This window comes from Perognathus longimembris, chromosome 5 (assembly GCF_023159225.1).
Source record: "Perognathus longimembris pacificus isolate PPM17 chromosome 5, ASM2315922v1, whole genome shotgun sequence".
Classification (NCBI taxonomy): Eukaryota; Metazoa; Chordata; class Mammalia; order Rodentia; family Heteromyidae; genus Perognathus; species Perognathus longimembris.
In genome coordinates this window covers 6739361-6755465 of record NC_063165.1, presented here as the reverse complement: position 1 = coordinate 6755465, position 16105 = coordinate 6739361, and the positions used below count along the sequence as shown (strand labels likewise).

At 43.5% G+C, this 16105-nt stretch overlaps 1 long non-coding RNA gene across 1 annotated transcript in view; it reads left to right on the top strand.

The window, feature by feature from the left end:
* LOC125351483 overlaps positions 1 to 15287 on the top strand; it is a 31999-nt gene extending 16712 nt beyond the window's left edge. Inside the window, exon 3 of the long non-coding RNA XR_007210957.1 lies at positions 13234 to 15287. This is a non-coding gene — a long non-coding RNA (uncharacterized LOC125351483). The remainder of the gene's footprint in view (positions 1 to 13233) is intronic.
* The last annotated feature ends 818 nt before the right edge of the window (positions 15288 to 16105 follow it).

Here is a 16105-nt window from a genome sequence, read left to right as displayed (position 1 = left end):
AGTGGTTGAGTGCTAGCCTTGAGCGGAAATAGCTCAGAGACAGTGCCCAGGCCCTGAGGTCAAGCTCCAGGACTGGCATAGAAAAAAAAACAAAACTCATCCTCTCTTGTGAAGGGTTTGGCAGGGAGACAGTTCAGCAATAGAAAGTAAAGCAACTTGTTCATTGGGTGGGTACCTACTTTGGATACACTTGATTGCATTTCTTTGCAAGGAAAGACAAGACATAAGGGTTCCTTTTGAGACAAAACAGTTTTATTAGTATCATATTTACATCCTGCGGCTTGGCTTCAGTGCCTTTCTGATCACAAAATAGCCTGTCATTCCAACACGGAACCACAGTGAACTCTTGGAGGACATTTCAACATGACACTTCAACTCACACATTAAATTCACATAGGTGCGTGTGGCAGCTGACATGAGGACAATGTAGAGTGAAGACTAGCAGTCTGCACTGGCAAAGGCAGAGGCCACAATGTCAAGAATGCTGGCTGACTGATGGCTTCCCGAAAGGTACTGGGGCTTGAGATGCATCTGGGTTTTAAGAGCTGTTTGATGGTGGGAAACCACACACCTCCGAATCAGTGGAATGAGGCAATTCTGTCCTGTCAGTTGACTGGAGAGAGTTCTGCACTCAGGACACATTTCTCCAATCTCCTGTTGACTGGGGAATGTTCTAGAGCTGTGGTTGGTAAACAAGCTAGATGGCTCTGCAGCTGAGCAATGGGAACAATGAATAAAGAGAATGCAGGGATCCTTTTATTCAAAGGGAGCAATAAAGGAAATCACTAAGAGGAGGAGGCAGAGCTTCCTGGTGGAGTGGGTACAGGGAGTATACCTAAGTGGTGATGCATTCTCTCACCTTTTGCTGATTTGAAGATTGGGCTGGCTCTTGAGGATCGAAAGATCTTGCAGCATGATCAGCAGTCCCAAGATTCACAAATGAGTTTCCTACCAGGTGGGGATTTCAGTCCTAAAAGCAGGCACCCCCTGGTTCCCTATGAGAATTCTGACTTAATTTCTTTTGCGTTTAATATCTTGTGGTTATTATTTCCATGTCTAATGATGTGAATGCAACAGTGACTTCTATTATCTTTTTTCACACTCATTTCTTTCTGTTTTCACAAAGAGAGAGTAATTCCATTGATAGGACTAAATATTTGTAATTCCTAAATGTATTAGTCATTCAACAGCATTGATTAAGTTGCTACTTGGATGTCTTTACAGATGACACGAGTGGAAAGTAGCTCCATGGAATGAACAGACTTGTCTATAAACAGCTAGAAGAAGATAGTCACATATATTTAGGTGGTGTACAAGAGTGGCCACCAAGACCCCAGCTGAGAAAAGGTAGGGCGTGGATCGTGCTGAGATGAGAAGGGCAGGAGAACGTGCTTTGTTTCTGTCATTTTATTCGTCTTTGGATGAGAAATAGCAACAAAAGGCTTTGATGAAGGGTAATTTTCTTTGTCTTTGAAATGAATTAAAGGCAAAACTAAGTGTATCCTTTCATGTTGGGAGACATTTTGGTAAAATGGTGTGCCTTTCTGTTTTTGTAACTGAAAGACAAGCTATACTCTGGCTTACAAATGCTACTTTAGTTATTGAAAATAGAATTTTTCTCCCCTCTTTAAAACAACAAAGTATTGTCAGGAGCATCATGGGAGGTTATTTTCCAGTCTGTTTGCAAACGTGGGATCAGGTAGACTGTGGGATTTCCATGTAAACCGTGAAGATCCTTGACTTACAATGGGGCCTTATGATTTTTTTAATTTATGATGGTGTAAAAGTGATACTCAAGCTGGGTGTCGGTGTCACGCCTGTAATCCTAGCTACTCAGGAAGCTGAGATCTGAGAGTGGCAGTTTGAAGCCAGCCCGGGCAGGAAAGTCTGTGAGACAAGTAATACTTGTTCTAAATACTTTGCATTTCAGATTTTGATCTTTTCTGAAGCTAAAGTTGTTCGGTGTGATACTCTCAAAATGCTGGGCAGTGGCAGCAAGCCACGGTTACCAGACAGAAACCAGTGGCTCCGGCACTGTACTGTTCATCCAGCAATCAATTTTAGTTCAGTGCTTCCAGCGTTCCTCAGGCCCAGTTTTGTTGTTTGCTGTGCACATTAATGATGAGTGTGTGTACACCCGTTCTGTTGTTCACATTTGGTACAGTGGTAAATAAGTTTCATGAGCTGTCCAACACTTTCATGTAAAATCAGCTTCGTATTACATGATTTTTGTCTAACTGTATGCTAATGTGAGTGTTCTGGGCATGATTGAGGTGGAAAGCCTATGATGTAGGTTAGGTGTATTAAGTGCATTTTAAATTTACGTGAATTTGTTAGGACATAGCCATGTTGAATGTCTAGGAGCACTGCTATATTAGTTTTCATAAGGCCTCAGGAACTTCATAGTCTGTCTTAGTATTCAGTCTCAGAATCTGTAATGATTCATAGATTCGTTGTAATATTTTATTTTTTAAATTTAATATTTTTTTGAACTTCAGACCATTGTACAAGGGGGTTTACAATGTGATGTGTCCGTCTAAGTGCCCAATGCTTTCTGTCCAGAGTCATACCTTCCATCATTCTCTCTCTAACCCACTGCAAATGGGAAAGCTACTGTTTGATTCCTTTCTTCTTATCTGAACCCTTAGCATTTCATTTTTCTCTCATCTGTCATGAACCCATGAGTCCTTCTGTAATGACTAATGGTAGTGAATGCCATGGTCAGTGTTACAAATATTATTAGGTGAATCAAACAATTAGACTTTCTATGGAATCACTCTTATTTATTATTTAAAAAAAAACAATCAGAGTTGCCATAGGGGACTGAGGCTATAATTCCTTATTCTATTCCAAAACTTTAACACATATATGCCAAGGAAAAAGAATGTGAATGTGTGCTACATGGGTGCTTGGAGCAGTGGCAAAGGAGACCCAAACATCTTCAACTTTTATAGAGTTTGGAATCCATATTTGCGTTAGATATGCTTTACAAACCAATGTTATTTAAGAGCTGAATAGCTGATGTCAAAAATAGATTTCCCTTTATTTCCAAAGAGCGACAGGGGCCAGTAAGTGGCAGAAATAACCACATGCCTTTCTTGGACTCCATACTCTTACCCCAAAAGGATTTTTTTTTTTTTTTTTGGTGTAAGAACCAACAGTTCCTTGGATGGAAACACTGGGTAGGCTAGTTATTATTTTGAGATTTAGGGGACTGCAAATTCTTGGCAGGCATCTGTTGTTTTTCTAGAGTAGTAGGCAAGTAATTTGGACAAAAAGCCAGAAAGCTGATCCTTCTTGTTGGCTCTGGGTTCGATTTGAACAAATGAGCCAAGGTGAGAGTCTGGCCTGCTCACCTCTCTCTGTTTTATACAATAGTGGTTTGGTGACCACAGTTATGGTATTGAGCCTTGGTTCCTTGGAAAGCTACACTGTCTTTCCCCTTTGCTTCTAGGCTTGTAGATTACCATAGGGAGACCTAGGTGAGGCCACTGGTTGCCAATGCAGGCCACGGAGGACTTAGAACTAGTCGGAGTGCTTGTAGAGAGAGAACAATCACTCCATTGTCAGATTCTCTCTCCACTTTTTATACAAATCCTGGGTTTCTTTGTCTCATGGTTGGAGGTACTGTGCTGGGGAGTATTGGCTCCTGCCAATGTTTCCTCTGTGCTCTCTGCTGCTTCTTGCACTGGAAAATTCCATCCTTTAACACTGGGATTATATGTCACCATTGCTGAAATCATAGAGTCCTCTTAATTTGCTGCAAGCATGAGAAATAGCCAGAGAGAATGGGAGAAGATAGCATTCCCTTGTATAAAGGAAGGATTGAACAAGGTCAGTGAACCAAAGAACCAGTGGGTCAGAAACCCTCAGGGGGTCATGAAAATATTCCCGGGTTTCCTGTCCTTAGGAGAAAAAAAGAGCTATTTAAATTATTTTTAAAAGAATTTAAAAAATCTTTTAAAAAATGTATTTAGGATTGACCATGATAGTTGTTTGAGATGACTGATCTATGATTCTAGGGCTCATTCTACTAGCTTCTGCACTTGTGCATGCTTTTGGAATTTTCCATGATAAAGCACCAGAATACTTTTCTCCGGAGCATCTGAGTGGATACCTCTTAAGCATGTGCACCAGGGAAGGGGGCTTAACTAAGCATGCTGGAACTTAGCTTCAACCAGTATATCTGTGAGCTGAGCCCCCAAGAGTTTAACTATTAGCTGTAGAGTTTTTAAGTGGCCTTTATTCTTAGCTGTGTTTTCTTTAGTTCCTACTACCCTGGGTGGGTCATTTAGAGACTAGAAGATTAGCAACACAGATGCTGGAAGTGACTGACTTTCAGTCACCAAAGTGGGTCTTTCAGGAGAGACACTTCTGGACATGAAGAGCTCAGTGTTACAGAAAGAAAACATAGGGACTATTATGTCTAATTTCGTTTCATTTAGCGAGAACAAATAGTTCTACCAAATGAGCACAAATAGCAGCTAGTTGATATGTGAAGCACAGAATATCAGAATTTTAGGCATAAGGCAATGGAGAGCAATTTCTGATCTCCTGGATCCTAGTCAGTTTTAGCCAATACTTTAATCAGAATGCCAAAGAGCTGGTAGAGAATTCTGCCTTGCCTCTGGTGGCCTTGAAATGGTTATTATGAAATGTATTGTGCAGTCACTGTTTTTCTAGATCTGTGGGTACAAAAAAAAGATAGATTTTCTAGAAGTAGGACATGTGGGTACATTGTAAGGTTATGGAGTTTAGACACACTCTTGAAACTTGATGCTAATCCTCGTAACTGATTAGGTTGTGTGTGTGTGAGTGTGTGTGTGTGTGTGTGTGTGTGTGTGTGTGTGTATACATGTGCACGCACTGGTCCTAGGGCTTGAATTTGGGGTCTGGATACTGTCTCTGAGCTTCTTTTGCTCAAGGCTAACACTCTACCACTTGACCCACAGCTCAACTTCTGGCTTTTTGGGACATAGTTTCTTGGAGATAAGAGTCTCACGGACTTTCCTGCCTGGGATGAATTCAAACTGAGATCTTCAGATTTCAGCCTCTTGAGTAGCTAGGATTATACGTGTGACCCACCAGTACCTGGCTGTGATTAAGTTTATAAAATGTGTTGGCTCTTAAAGATTAAAGCTAACATGACATTTATTAGGTACATCAATAATTATGATATTGTTTACTCCAAGTTTCTTCTTCCCATAACAAACAACACTGGACCTCTTCTGTGTGTGGTCCTTACTTGTTGGCCCATCCTAGGGGCCAGCCATTGCTGGGGCAGCCAGCTTTGTCGTGGATGGTGCTTTATGTCAGTTCACCACCTGTGCATCTCCCGTTAGCCCTGTCACAGGGCAATCTCCTTGCATTCAAGGATGTGCAACCTGCAATTGTGAAGGAATGAGGAAACACCTGGGAGGACAACCTTGGCCAAAATGAATGAGAGTTTACGGCTAATGCTTTCCTTTTCCTTCCTCTCGGCTGAAAATTTGGAGGGGTTTTAGAAAACTGTAACAGAAGAAAAAGTAGATCCCATGGGGCTGGGAATATGGCCTAGCGGCAAGAGTGCTTGTCTTGTATACATTAAGCCCTAGGTTCGATTCCTCAGCACCACATATATAGAAAATGGCAAGAAGTGGCGCTGTGGCTCAAGTGGCAGAGTGCTAGCCTTGAGCAAAAAGAAGCCAGGGACAGTGCTCAGGCCCTGAGTCCAAAGCCCAGGACTGGCCAAAAAAAAGAAAAGGAAAAGTAGATCTCTTTCCTACTTTCTCTGCCTCCTTCTTGCTCTATTCTCTCCAGTCTCTGACTTCCATCTGCTGGGACTATTCCTATAAGTCACTTCTCTTTTAAAAACAGAAAACAAACATCTTTGATGACTTCCAAGGGTGAACCCCAGTGAAGACCTTACATGGTACACTAGAACTGAGACATGAAGTTGAGACTGGGCACAGTGGCTCAAACCACTAATTGGGAGATCAAGATTGTAGTTTGAAGCCAGCCCAAGCATAAAGCCTCTAAGACTGCATTTCAACCAATGGTTGGGTATGGTGGCATATGCCTATCATTTCAGCTATGAGGAGAAGCACTAATACTAAGGGGCTTTCCTAGACATAGAGTGAAACTCTCTCTTTCTCAAAAAAAGTCATGCAAAAAGCATTGTCAGAGTGGTTCAAGAGTGTTTGAGCTCTTGTCTAGCAATTGCAAGGCCCTGGATTCAAACACTAGTTTTGCAAAGAAAGGAAGGACAGAAGGAAGAAAGAAAGAGAGGAGTGAAGGGAAAGAAAGACAGAAGGAAGGAAGAAAGGAAGGAAGGAAAGAAGGAAAAGAAAGAAAAAAGGCTGGCTTTGGATTGGATTGAGTTCTCAGGGAATGCGATTCAAAGAGACATTTGGAAAACACTGGACCAGATAACCACAGGGAACTCAACATTTAGAACTGTCAAGTCTTTGTCGAGTTCTTGCAGGTTGGGGAGTACCCAAGTCTTGTATAAAATCAGCAAAAGATTCACACTTTGGATGTGTGAGACATCTATGAGAAGCAGAAAACAAAACCAATGAAAACCATTTTCCACTCAAGACCTTCCAATCCTGTGAGTCATCTGCATTATTTCTAGATCTAGTAAACTGCAAGTGATGCAGAGCTACTGCAGAGAAATGATGATCCTCAGTCCAGAGCCTGGTCCCTGCCTGCATAAAGACAGAGGTCAGCCAGGAAGGGAAGCTTTGCCTCTGATGCAATCCTCCCAGGGAAGGCGAGCTTTCGATCAGCCAAGGACTGTAGCTGGACACGCTCAGGGTTCCAGAAATCTCGTCATCTCCTGAATTCCACACTGTGTGATCAAGACTGGTGGTTCTTGCCTGGATGAGACCATCTTTTTCTAAAGTCAACCTTGCCATTTGAAGGCAACTTAGAAATGCTAATTTGGGGGTTCCACCTCAAATCTTCAGGTCTCTGTTTTGATACTAGGCCTTCCTGGGCATTCTGGAGTTACTGCAAGTTTAAGAACCCTGCCCCTCAGCTCTTTCCTTCTCATCTTGGCTTCCAGGTTGGGAGTCTTTACTGCTAATGGGTCCAGGAAACAAAGATCACTTGATTAACTGGAAGGTAAGAAAGTTAAGAAGTTGAAACAGTGTAGGAAGCCACCAACTTATAAACAGGCCATGTTGTGGACTTTGGAAGTCAGCTGTGTGGAATGTACTAGGAATACTAGACTGGTTCCCACGCCAGCATACAAGGACATATTAACTTCTGAATTTAGCAGAAACACTGCTGTGTCACAATGTAAAAGAGCGGGTCACAATGCTCCTGGAATACCAGTAACCATTCAAAGCAGAATCAAACCATAAATGAAACACGGAGTGTTTGTGTTACTTGTGCCAGTGATGGTGGTCAAAGGAAAGATTTATTTGGGGTGGCTAAAGAGAGAAGTGGGGATTTGCTGATATTCTCAGGAGTTGGTGGTCTTTCTCTTTAGAATGCTGTGGTTCTGATTGCTTTAGGCAGACTCTTCCTAAATGTGGCTCTCAACCATTGCTTTCCTTATTTCCCAGCAGGAGTAGGGCAAAGACAAGTTGATAAGAGCTGAAAGAAGCAGAAAGAGTAAAGGAAATACAAGGCATGTGGGTGCAGCTAGTTATTAACATGGACACCGATGAAGGCAGAGTGAACAAGTTTGAGTGGTCACAGTACATGGGCATGGATAGAATCAGGTTTGTCCTCTGACATCGGCAAAAGACCAACACTGAGCACGTGGAAGGGCTGCTGTTCTTCCAGATACCTTCCCTCCCATTGCGCCTGTCCACGATGGGCCTCCATTCTGCACCACCGGAGGCTTTGTCTTTTCCCTGGCCACAGAGGGAGCATCAACTAGAGGTCTCACCACTGACCACCAAGATAGTGTAATAAGATGAGATGGGCCAACCCTTTTTAAATACTCAGAGCATTTATTCAAGCCATGAATGGAAGCATGTGTGGATCAGCTTTCCATTTCTGTAACAGAATACCCAAGGTATACTTAGTTGGGGAAAAGGTTGATTTTTGGCTAATGGTTTCAAAAGTGTCAGTCCATGGACACACTTGGCCTTGTTGCTTTGGGAGTATCATGGCATAGCACATCAGGGCAAAAGTGTATGGCAAAGGAGGCCTGTTATTGAAGTCTGGGAAACAAAGCAAGAAAGAAGAGGCACTGATTCCAGTGTCCCCTTCTAGAGCACATTCCCAATGACCTACCTTCCTTCTACTAGGCCCCGTCCCTTAGAGATCTCACCACCTCCCCATAGTGTCCCAGGCTGGAAAGGCAGCCTTTAATAACATGTATGTGAGCCCTTGAGGGATGATTTCAGACCACAGCAGAAGAGGTGTGTGACTGCCTCTGGCCATTTCAGCCATTCGAAACTCAAAGGCTTCTAGCTTCATTTCCTGGGCATGGTTTCCTCAGTTTCCTTTTAGTTTTCACAATGCATTGGTTCATTTTCTATTTTTGTATCATACAAACCTTTAGAGCTCTCACACTGAATGGCTGGATTGGGGAAGTGCAGTAGCCCTAATGGAATTAATTAATTAAATAATAGTGCCTGACAAATGGCTTCATTATACCCAAGAGGGCCTGTGACTTAATTACTGATGTCATTTATCTCTCTATTTGTACCCCAACAACAAGTGACTCGTTTCTAATTAACATTGGATCATCATCCACAGGAAGAAAAGAAGCCAAAATATCAGGAAAGGAGAAAAGAAAGAGATGTCTTTGTTCGCATCTCATTATCCTGATAAATCATAACAGAATCCACTAATTAGATGGGCAGCCTTAATTGGCTGACTCTAGTCCAACAATTACCTCCAAAACAAAAAAAAAAAAAAGAAGCCCCACTGGGAAACTTTTCTTCCTTTGGGAGAAGATAAAAGGGAGCCTGTTAAGAAAAAAAGAAAAAAAGAGAATCCTCATTCCCACCCAGGCTGGGGAAATTGTAGTTGTCAAGATTAATTTCTACATGTAATAGAAAGGCTTGGGGGGGGGGGTCTCAAGCAGTCTCCTGATATCTCAGCAATTCATGGAGGAGGAGGCATTTCAACCTAGGCTGAGAAAATACAGCTTGGTTAGGAAAAGAACATCTCAGCTGAGGCCCGATGATTTTAAGGATACCCAGATTTTAAAAGGCAGAGCAGAGGGAACATGTGTGTAAGTTCTCGGGTTGAGGGGAGCAGCAGCTTGTGTGTTTTGATCCTGGCTGGGTGTCTGATCCGGCCCTCTCAATCCAAACCTTAGGTAATGAATGCTCTTTGGTGCTCCCACAGTACCCGGGAGGCTAGAACCTAATTAACAGAGGGACAGATGTCAAGAGGATCTGACTTGATCTGGCCAATTAATAGCTGAGGTTCGACTTGTGTTTGGTAACTGGAAGCAGTGAGAATTAACAATGGCTGGAATACAGCTAATCCCCAGCTTCTCTGTGCCTGTGTATAAAACAGACCGGACACGCTTGGGAACACAAACACAGAGGGATTTGCAGCAAAGGTAAAAACACATCCTTGTCTGGGAGCAGCCATGAACCAGCTCAGTTACAGAGGGGACCCCACTGGTTGCCTAGGACAGCCCTCATTTAGGCCTGGAGTCTATACTCCTTTTCATTTGTAAAAAGATAAACAAAACAATTCTTCTGAATTTGGACATTAAATGGTTGTTGAGCCAGAGTCTGGGGCCAGAGCCTGTAATTGGAGCTACTCAGGAGGCTGAGATCTGAGATCATGGGCAGGAAAGGCCAGTTAACCACCAGAAAACTGGAAGTGGAACTGTGGCTCAAAGTGATAGAGTGTGTGAGCTAGCCCTGAGCAAAAGAGCACAGGGACAGTGCCCAGACCCTGAGTTGAAGCCCCAGTACAAAAACAAAAATGGTGCTGAATCTCCAGCTCAGTTTTAAGCTACCATTAGTTTTGTTTTCTTTTCCAGAAGTATAATGCTCTAGGTAGAATTGTATGCTCTTTCCCTCCCCCCAAATACTGAAGCCCTAATCTCTGTAGATGTGACTTTCTTGAGAAATCAGGTCTTTGCAGATGGTACAGTTAAGGTAAGGTTAACATGGTGGGTTCTAATCCAATCTGACGGGCGCCCCTTGTAAAATCAGGAAATGTGGACTCGGTCACAGGGAGAAAGCTGGGGGAAGGTGGAGGTAGAGACTGGGCGATGCATTTAAAGTCTAGGAGCATCAGGGATCACCAGCAGACCTCCAGAAGCCAGGGGACAGATCGGGAGCAGATTCTCTCTCAGTCTGCTGATGAAGCCAGACTTCCAGAACTAGCAGATAATAAACAACAGTTGTTTAAGCCACCCTGATTGTGGTTCTTTGATTTCGCAGTCCTTGCAAACTCAATCCAGGTGGCTACTGGTTTCCAAGTATCTGGTAACATTCTCGTTACTCTCAGTTTGTACAGCTGACAGAACTGAACCGTCTTGGTAGAGGAGACTGGCTTTAGGGCTTCGATGAGAAAGCCAGTCAGGCGATGGATAGTCACTTCTTATCTCCTTGGTGCTGGGTGCTGGGGAAAAGGTGAGGCAGACAGCCCTGGTGCCTTGGGGCCTAAAGATGCCAGCAGCCTGGTAGCAAAGCAGTCTTTGCAGAGCATTTTATGCTCAAGTAGTGAGGCATGAATCTGACTCAGTGTGCCCAGGAAGGAAGGGAGCTCATCCCAACATGGGTTGAGAAGATACAGCTTCTCCAAAAGAAGATCTCAGCTAAGGCCTGATTAGCAAAGGACACTGAGGCATTAAAAGGCAGAAGCAGAGAGCGCATGTGCGCGGGTTCCAGGGTAGAGGGAGTAGGAGTTTGGGGGGTACATTCAGAGCCACTGGGCTGCAGGAGTAGAGGCTGGATGACCAATGTCTATTTTTGTTTCTTGTTTTCTTCCTTCTCAACCTTTATGGCCTCAGTCATCAAAAGTTTACCAGACCTAAAGTTACCAGCTGGTAACTTCCGGGTAAATGACCCTGGGCCTGGGAAATGAGTGTTGAATGCCTCCTGGTGTTGTTCAGGAGAGCTCAGAGCAGTGGAAAGGGGACATGGAATGGGAAGTTAAAAAAATCTAAATTCTGTGCCTTAAAAGGGGTAAAGGAATGGGGGAAACAAAACCAAATGTGAATCCTTTCTAGTTCCCAGTCTTTCTGCCTAATGGTACATGAGGCTGGTTTGGGTCATGTCCAAAGTGCTAATAACTATTTCTAAGTGTATGATGTATTGTGGATTTTATTGAAGCAGAAACGGAGTTGCTTCTCTCCGTTTCCTTCAGAGATGACATTCCAGAACATTCTATAGAGCATCTTCACAATGATCTGTTGCACTTGAGGATCTGAGCCATACATCCTCGGTGCTTGGACTTCAGCTCCTACAGCCAGCACCTACATCTTGAATGTAGACTTGCGCTTCTTGGTCAGAGCCTGTGGTAGGTAATGGTGAGATGCACCGGCTCCGTCCCTGTGGTGTCTAGATTGGTAAATGTTAGATTTGGCATCTCTTAGGGACAGCCCAATCACAAGGGACCAACCAGCAGTGCAATTTTCAAGGTAGATTTCTAGGTTGGATGTTAAAGTCGTTATTTTTCCTGTCTAGTTTTCTTCAATTATCTACCTCTGGTAGGCCCAGGACAAGGAATTTTGGTAAGACGAAACTGGGCTCTGATTTTGTGGACACGGCATGTATTATGTAAGCGTGCAGGTCTGTGTTTCAAAATGAAAAGTAGTAATAATTAAAATTTCTCTAGGCTCCTCGTGTCCAAACCAGTCTTGCAAAACCACCTTTGGATGAGCTTTAAGTGTCAGCAAATCAGAAACATGTGGATTTAATTTCCTTTGGAATACACCAGGGGGAGAGGGGCAGTAGGACTTGGCAGTCGGCTGCTGAGGATTTGCCAAACCCTAAATATCTTACACTCTCTGAGAGCCATTGTGTTGTTCCCCCCCAATCCCCCACCCCCGCCTCCCGCCAGCGGTGTCATCTGGCCAGTCCAGTCCCTAAATTTCTTGCTGTAACATCTAGGTTTCTCTAACCAATATGCTGTTCCTTGGGAGCATTTTAGTTGCCAGAAGGATGCTGTTTACACCACCTACATGCTGTAATGGGACTTTGGAAGAGGGACTGATACTGCATGCAATGTGGTATCAGACTGGCTTCTGTCTTACCTCGACCCACAGGGCATCTTTTCAGCCATTCCTGTGTTTTCCAAACCTAAACCAACTGTGGAGAAGTCTTCCAATTTGATTTTCTAGATGAGAATCACTTTTTGTATGTGTGGATTACAGTGTCAGACCCCATGCATCCAGTACTGTTGTGGGTAATAGGAAACATGTCTGCCATCCGGAAAGATCACAACCTTAACCACGAGGCCTCAGGCGACACGTTGGATCCACAGCCTCCTGGAAAACAAAAGTGTCTTACTTAGAGAAACCAAACCACAGTGGTTCTGATACCTCTCCAAGTCCCACAGATCCTGATTTAGTCATTGAACAATAAGACTGTGTTAAGGTCTAGATCACTGTCTGGTCCATAGTTTTTCTTTATTGATGTGGATACTTCTCTTTTTCCTTTATATATTTCTATGATCAACCATGCTTTTGGTCCAAAACAATAATATACATTAAAAGAAAAAGACAGGGCTGGGGATATGGCCTAGTGGCAAGAGTGCCTGCCTCATATACATGAGGCCCTGGGTTCGATTCCCCAGCACCACATATACAGAAAATGGCCAGAAGTGGCACTGTGGCTCAAGTGGCAGAGTGCTAGCCTTGAGCAAAAAGAAGCCAGGAACAGTGCTCAGGCCCTGAGTCCAAGCCCCAGGACTGGCCAAAAAAAAAGACAAATTGAGCCTTCATATTCAAAACACTTTGGTATCTCTTATCTATCATATTGGATATCTCTTGCTAATCCTCACTCTATGGAAGAGGCAGTTGAAGTGACCCTAGAAAGATTGAGTAGTAGCCTGCCAGTCACACAACCAGAGCCTGAACTGCCCCTGGAGGTGTCAGGCCTCAGAAATGGAGGTGTTTCCCACTGTGTTACCCCACTGTAATGGTTAATTTTACATGTCTACTTGACTGAGTCACAGGGTACCCAGATTTTTTTTTTCTCAGACATTTTTCTAGGTGTTTCTGTGACAGGATTTTCAAATGAGATTGACATATAAATTGGTAGAATAAATAAAGATTACCTTCAATAATGTGAGTGGGTCTTGTCAAATTCATTTTAGGGCCCGGATGGAACCAAAAAGATGGGCCATTCCCAGGACAGGAAAGAATGTCTTCTGCTTAATTGAATTCATACTGCAGCCTTGGCTCTTTTCGTGCTTTTGGACTTGAACTGAAACATCAGTCCTTTTTGGGTATCTAACCTACAAACTTTCAGACTAATACCATTGGCTCCCTTGGTTCTCATACTGCCAGACTCACTGGAAATACACCATTGGTTCTCCTGAGTTTCCAGCTTTTCACCTGACTGCAGATACTGAGACATGACAAGCCACCATAATTACAAGAGCCAGTTCATTGTCTTTGTTGGTTGATGTAAGGCTATGTAATGTGCTGAGACTGTCCTCCCTGATCCTCGGTGAGAACTGAATTCTGTCTGCTTCCAAGTCTGTTATGCAAAGCCAGGCCCACTTCAGGGCACAGAAGAGGTATCAGTGCTCTTCTATGCCCATCATTCACTTCCCAATATCCGCTCTCAGTGGCTGGGGTGATAGTTGCCACTCTTGGAGGCTAGGATGATAGCTGTGTTGTTAGACATTGAAGACACTGTGTTTAAGTAGTTTTGTTCGTTGGAAGGGAGTGGAAGATTGTGGACACAGTGTTTATCCGTCTCCAGTAGCTGTGTTCTTCTGCTGTTTATATGCATCAGAGGGAGTGATATTTTGGGGCTCAACAGCTACAAATGCAATGCAAAATTTCCTAGTCTTTTGCATTCTCCAACCCACCCGAAGCATTTGTGTGTTGAAATATCTACCAAAAAGAACCTGGAGGCAGGAATGGTGTATTTGCTTTTGAGTAATGCAACCCCTCTCACTATCTACCTCGGATCCTGTAGGAGCCAACACACTGGAAGCAGAAGAGGAAGAATGAGGACCGTTACTGCAAAGATGAGAGGCAGGTGTCAGCTAAGGTCCACAGGAGAGACGCTTGGCTGTAATGGACAAAATCTAGCCAATTCCCACCTGGTGACAGAACGAAGAGGATCCTGACAGATAGATGGGCTTTCGTTTGGTCAAGAGACTGAACATATTCTCATCCTTTAACTTATTTTTTTGCATTTAATTGATGCATAACAATCACACATACTCATGGGGCACAGAGTGATTTCTTTCCATATGTGTATCAATTTCATGTAGCATTCCTCCTCTGAGTAGAAACTTCTGTCTTCCCCAACCTCCTCATTGCAGAACAATATGATTTTTCTAAGGTCTGGTTTTGTGGCTTTACACCCTGAATTAATCACTGCAAGTGGCAAAGGTGCTTTTCTATTTTAAAAGTGAGCCTCAAACTCACTTGTTCTGCTTGGAGGCAGAAACCTGTGACCTCCACCTCCACCTCTCCAATGGACGATGCATAGTCTGCCATTATAGAAAGTGCTGCTTTTTGTCTCCACTGGTTGGGGAAGCTTTTGCAAGCAGGGCTGAACAAGAAACACCATTTCTTGTGGAAATGGCATCTTGTCTCTATTCTACCTTCAGAACAGACTTGTTTTTGTAAAGTGGCTCATATGTGCTGGGACAGTGGACTCAGAATTGAGGAGGAAAATGGAGATTAGGGGACATGTTTTCTTTGGGGGAAGAAATCAAGCCAAGAGACCTATTCATTCACATTGACCTTAGAGATAGAGATCAGGTGATGCAACACTTCAGACCTCATTATTTGCTGCTGGGCCAGCAGGATTTGTGTTCTGTGTATTGTTACCACTGTTTGCATCCTCCTGGGGCCTCAGTATCAGTAGTGTCAGATGCCATTCCCAAGGGACCAGGTGTCTTTGATGAGTCTTGACAATGTCTGATCACATTCCATCCCCTCAGAGTTGCTGTTAGCATTGGTCATATGACAGAATAACTTAGCTCCAACTATAAAACAAGGGGGGCTTAGAACTTGGTTCCCCTCTGAGATCTTTTCAAATGGCAAAGGCATCTGATTGTATACTCAAGATACCGAAGCAGCCTGTAAGAAACACTGCTTCGGAAGCAGCACTGTGGCTCAAGTGATAAGAGAACCTGCCTTGAGCAAACAGGCCACGCAAAAGTACAAGGCTCTGAATTCAAGCTCCAGTACTAGCACAAAATGTTGTTTTGGTTCAAAATTGAAATCACCTTAAGAAAATACAGATGTTGGGCTGGGAATATGACCTAGTGGTAAAGTGCTTGCCTCCCATATGTGAAGCCCTGGGTTCGATTCCTCAGTAGCCCCATAGATAGAAAAGGCCGGAAGTGGTGCTGTGGCTCAAGTGGTAGAGTGCTAGCCTTGAGCAAAAAGAAGCCAGGGACAGTGCTCAGGCCCTGAGTTCAAGCCCCAGGACTGGCAAAAAACAAAACAAAACAAAACAAGAAAATACAGATGTTGTATGTTCAGATCAGTTCAGATCAATGAAATAGAATCACCTAGTGTGGAAGGTAGACGGGAGTATTGGACATTCTAGAAACTTTCCTGTATAGATTCTTCTAAGGTACAGCTAGGATTGAAAAGCTATTGAACTACAGGAAGAAAAACAATTTCTTGGCTACATTCATAGGGCTTTCTGGGTCTCTGTCTTTTCCTAGAGTTCTGTGATATTGTGGGTATAACGAAGGTAGAGAGATCGTGTCCCTGAAAGGGGGCTTCACTGTTGGCTATATTGTTAGGGAGACAAGTGCTGCACAGGTGAATTGTACCTAGCAGCTGCTTTCTCTCCCTTTTCCCTTCCCCTCTCCCTCTCCTCTCTCAAACTCCTCTTGGATTGCACAACTTTCACTGGTCACCTGGTTGGCCGCACAGGGTATTTAGTAACCACAGGAGCTGCTCTCCTCACGACTTCAATTTCTAGTTTGTCACCTAGTCTTTCATCACCCACAAGCTGTTTCATTTAAAAAAAACACACCTATTCAT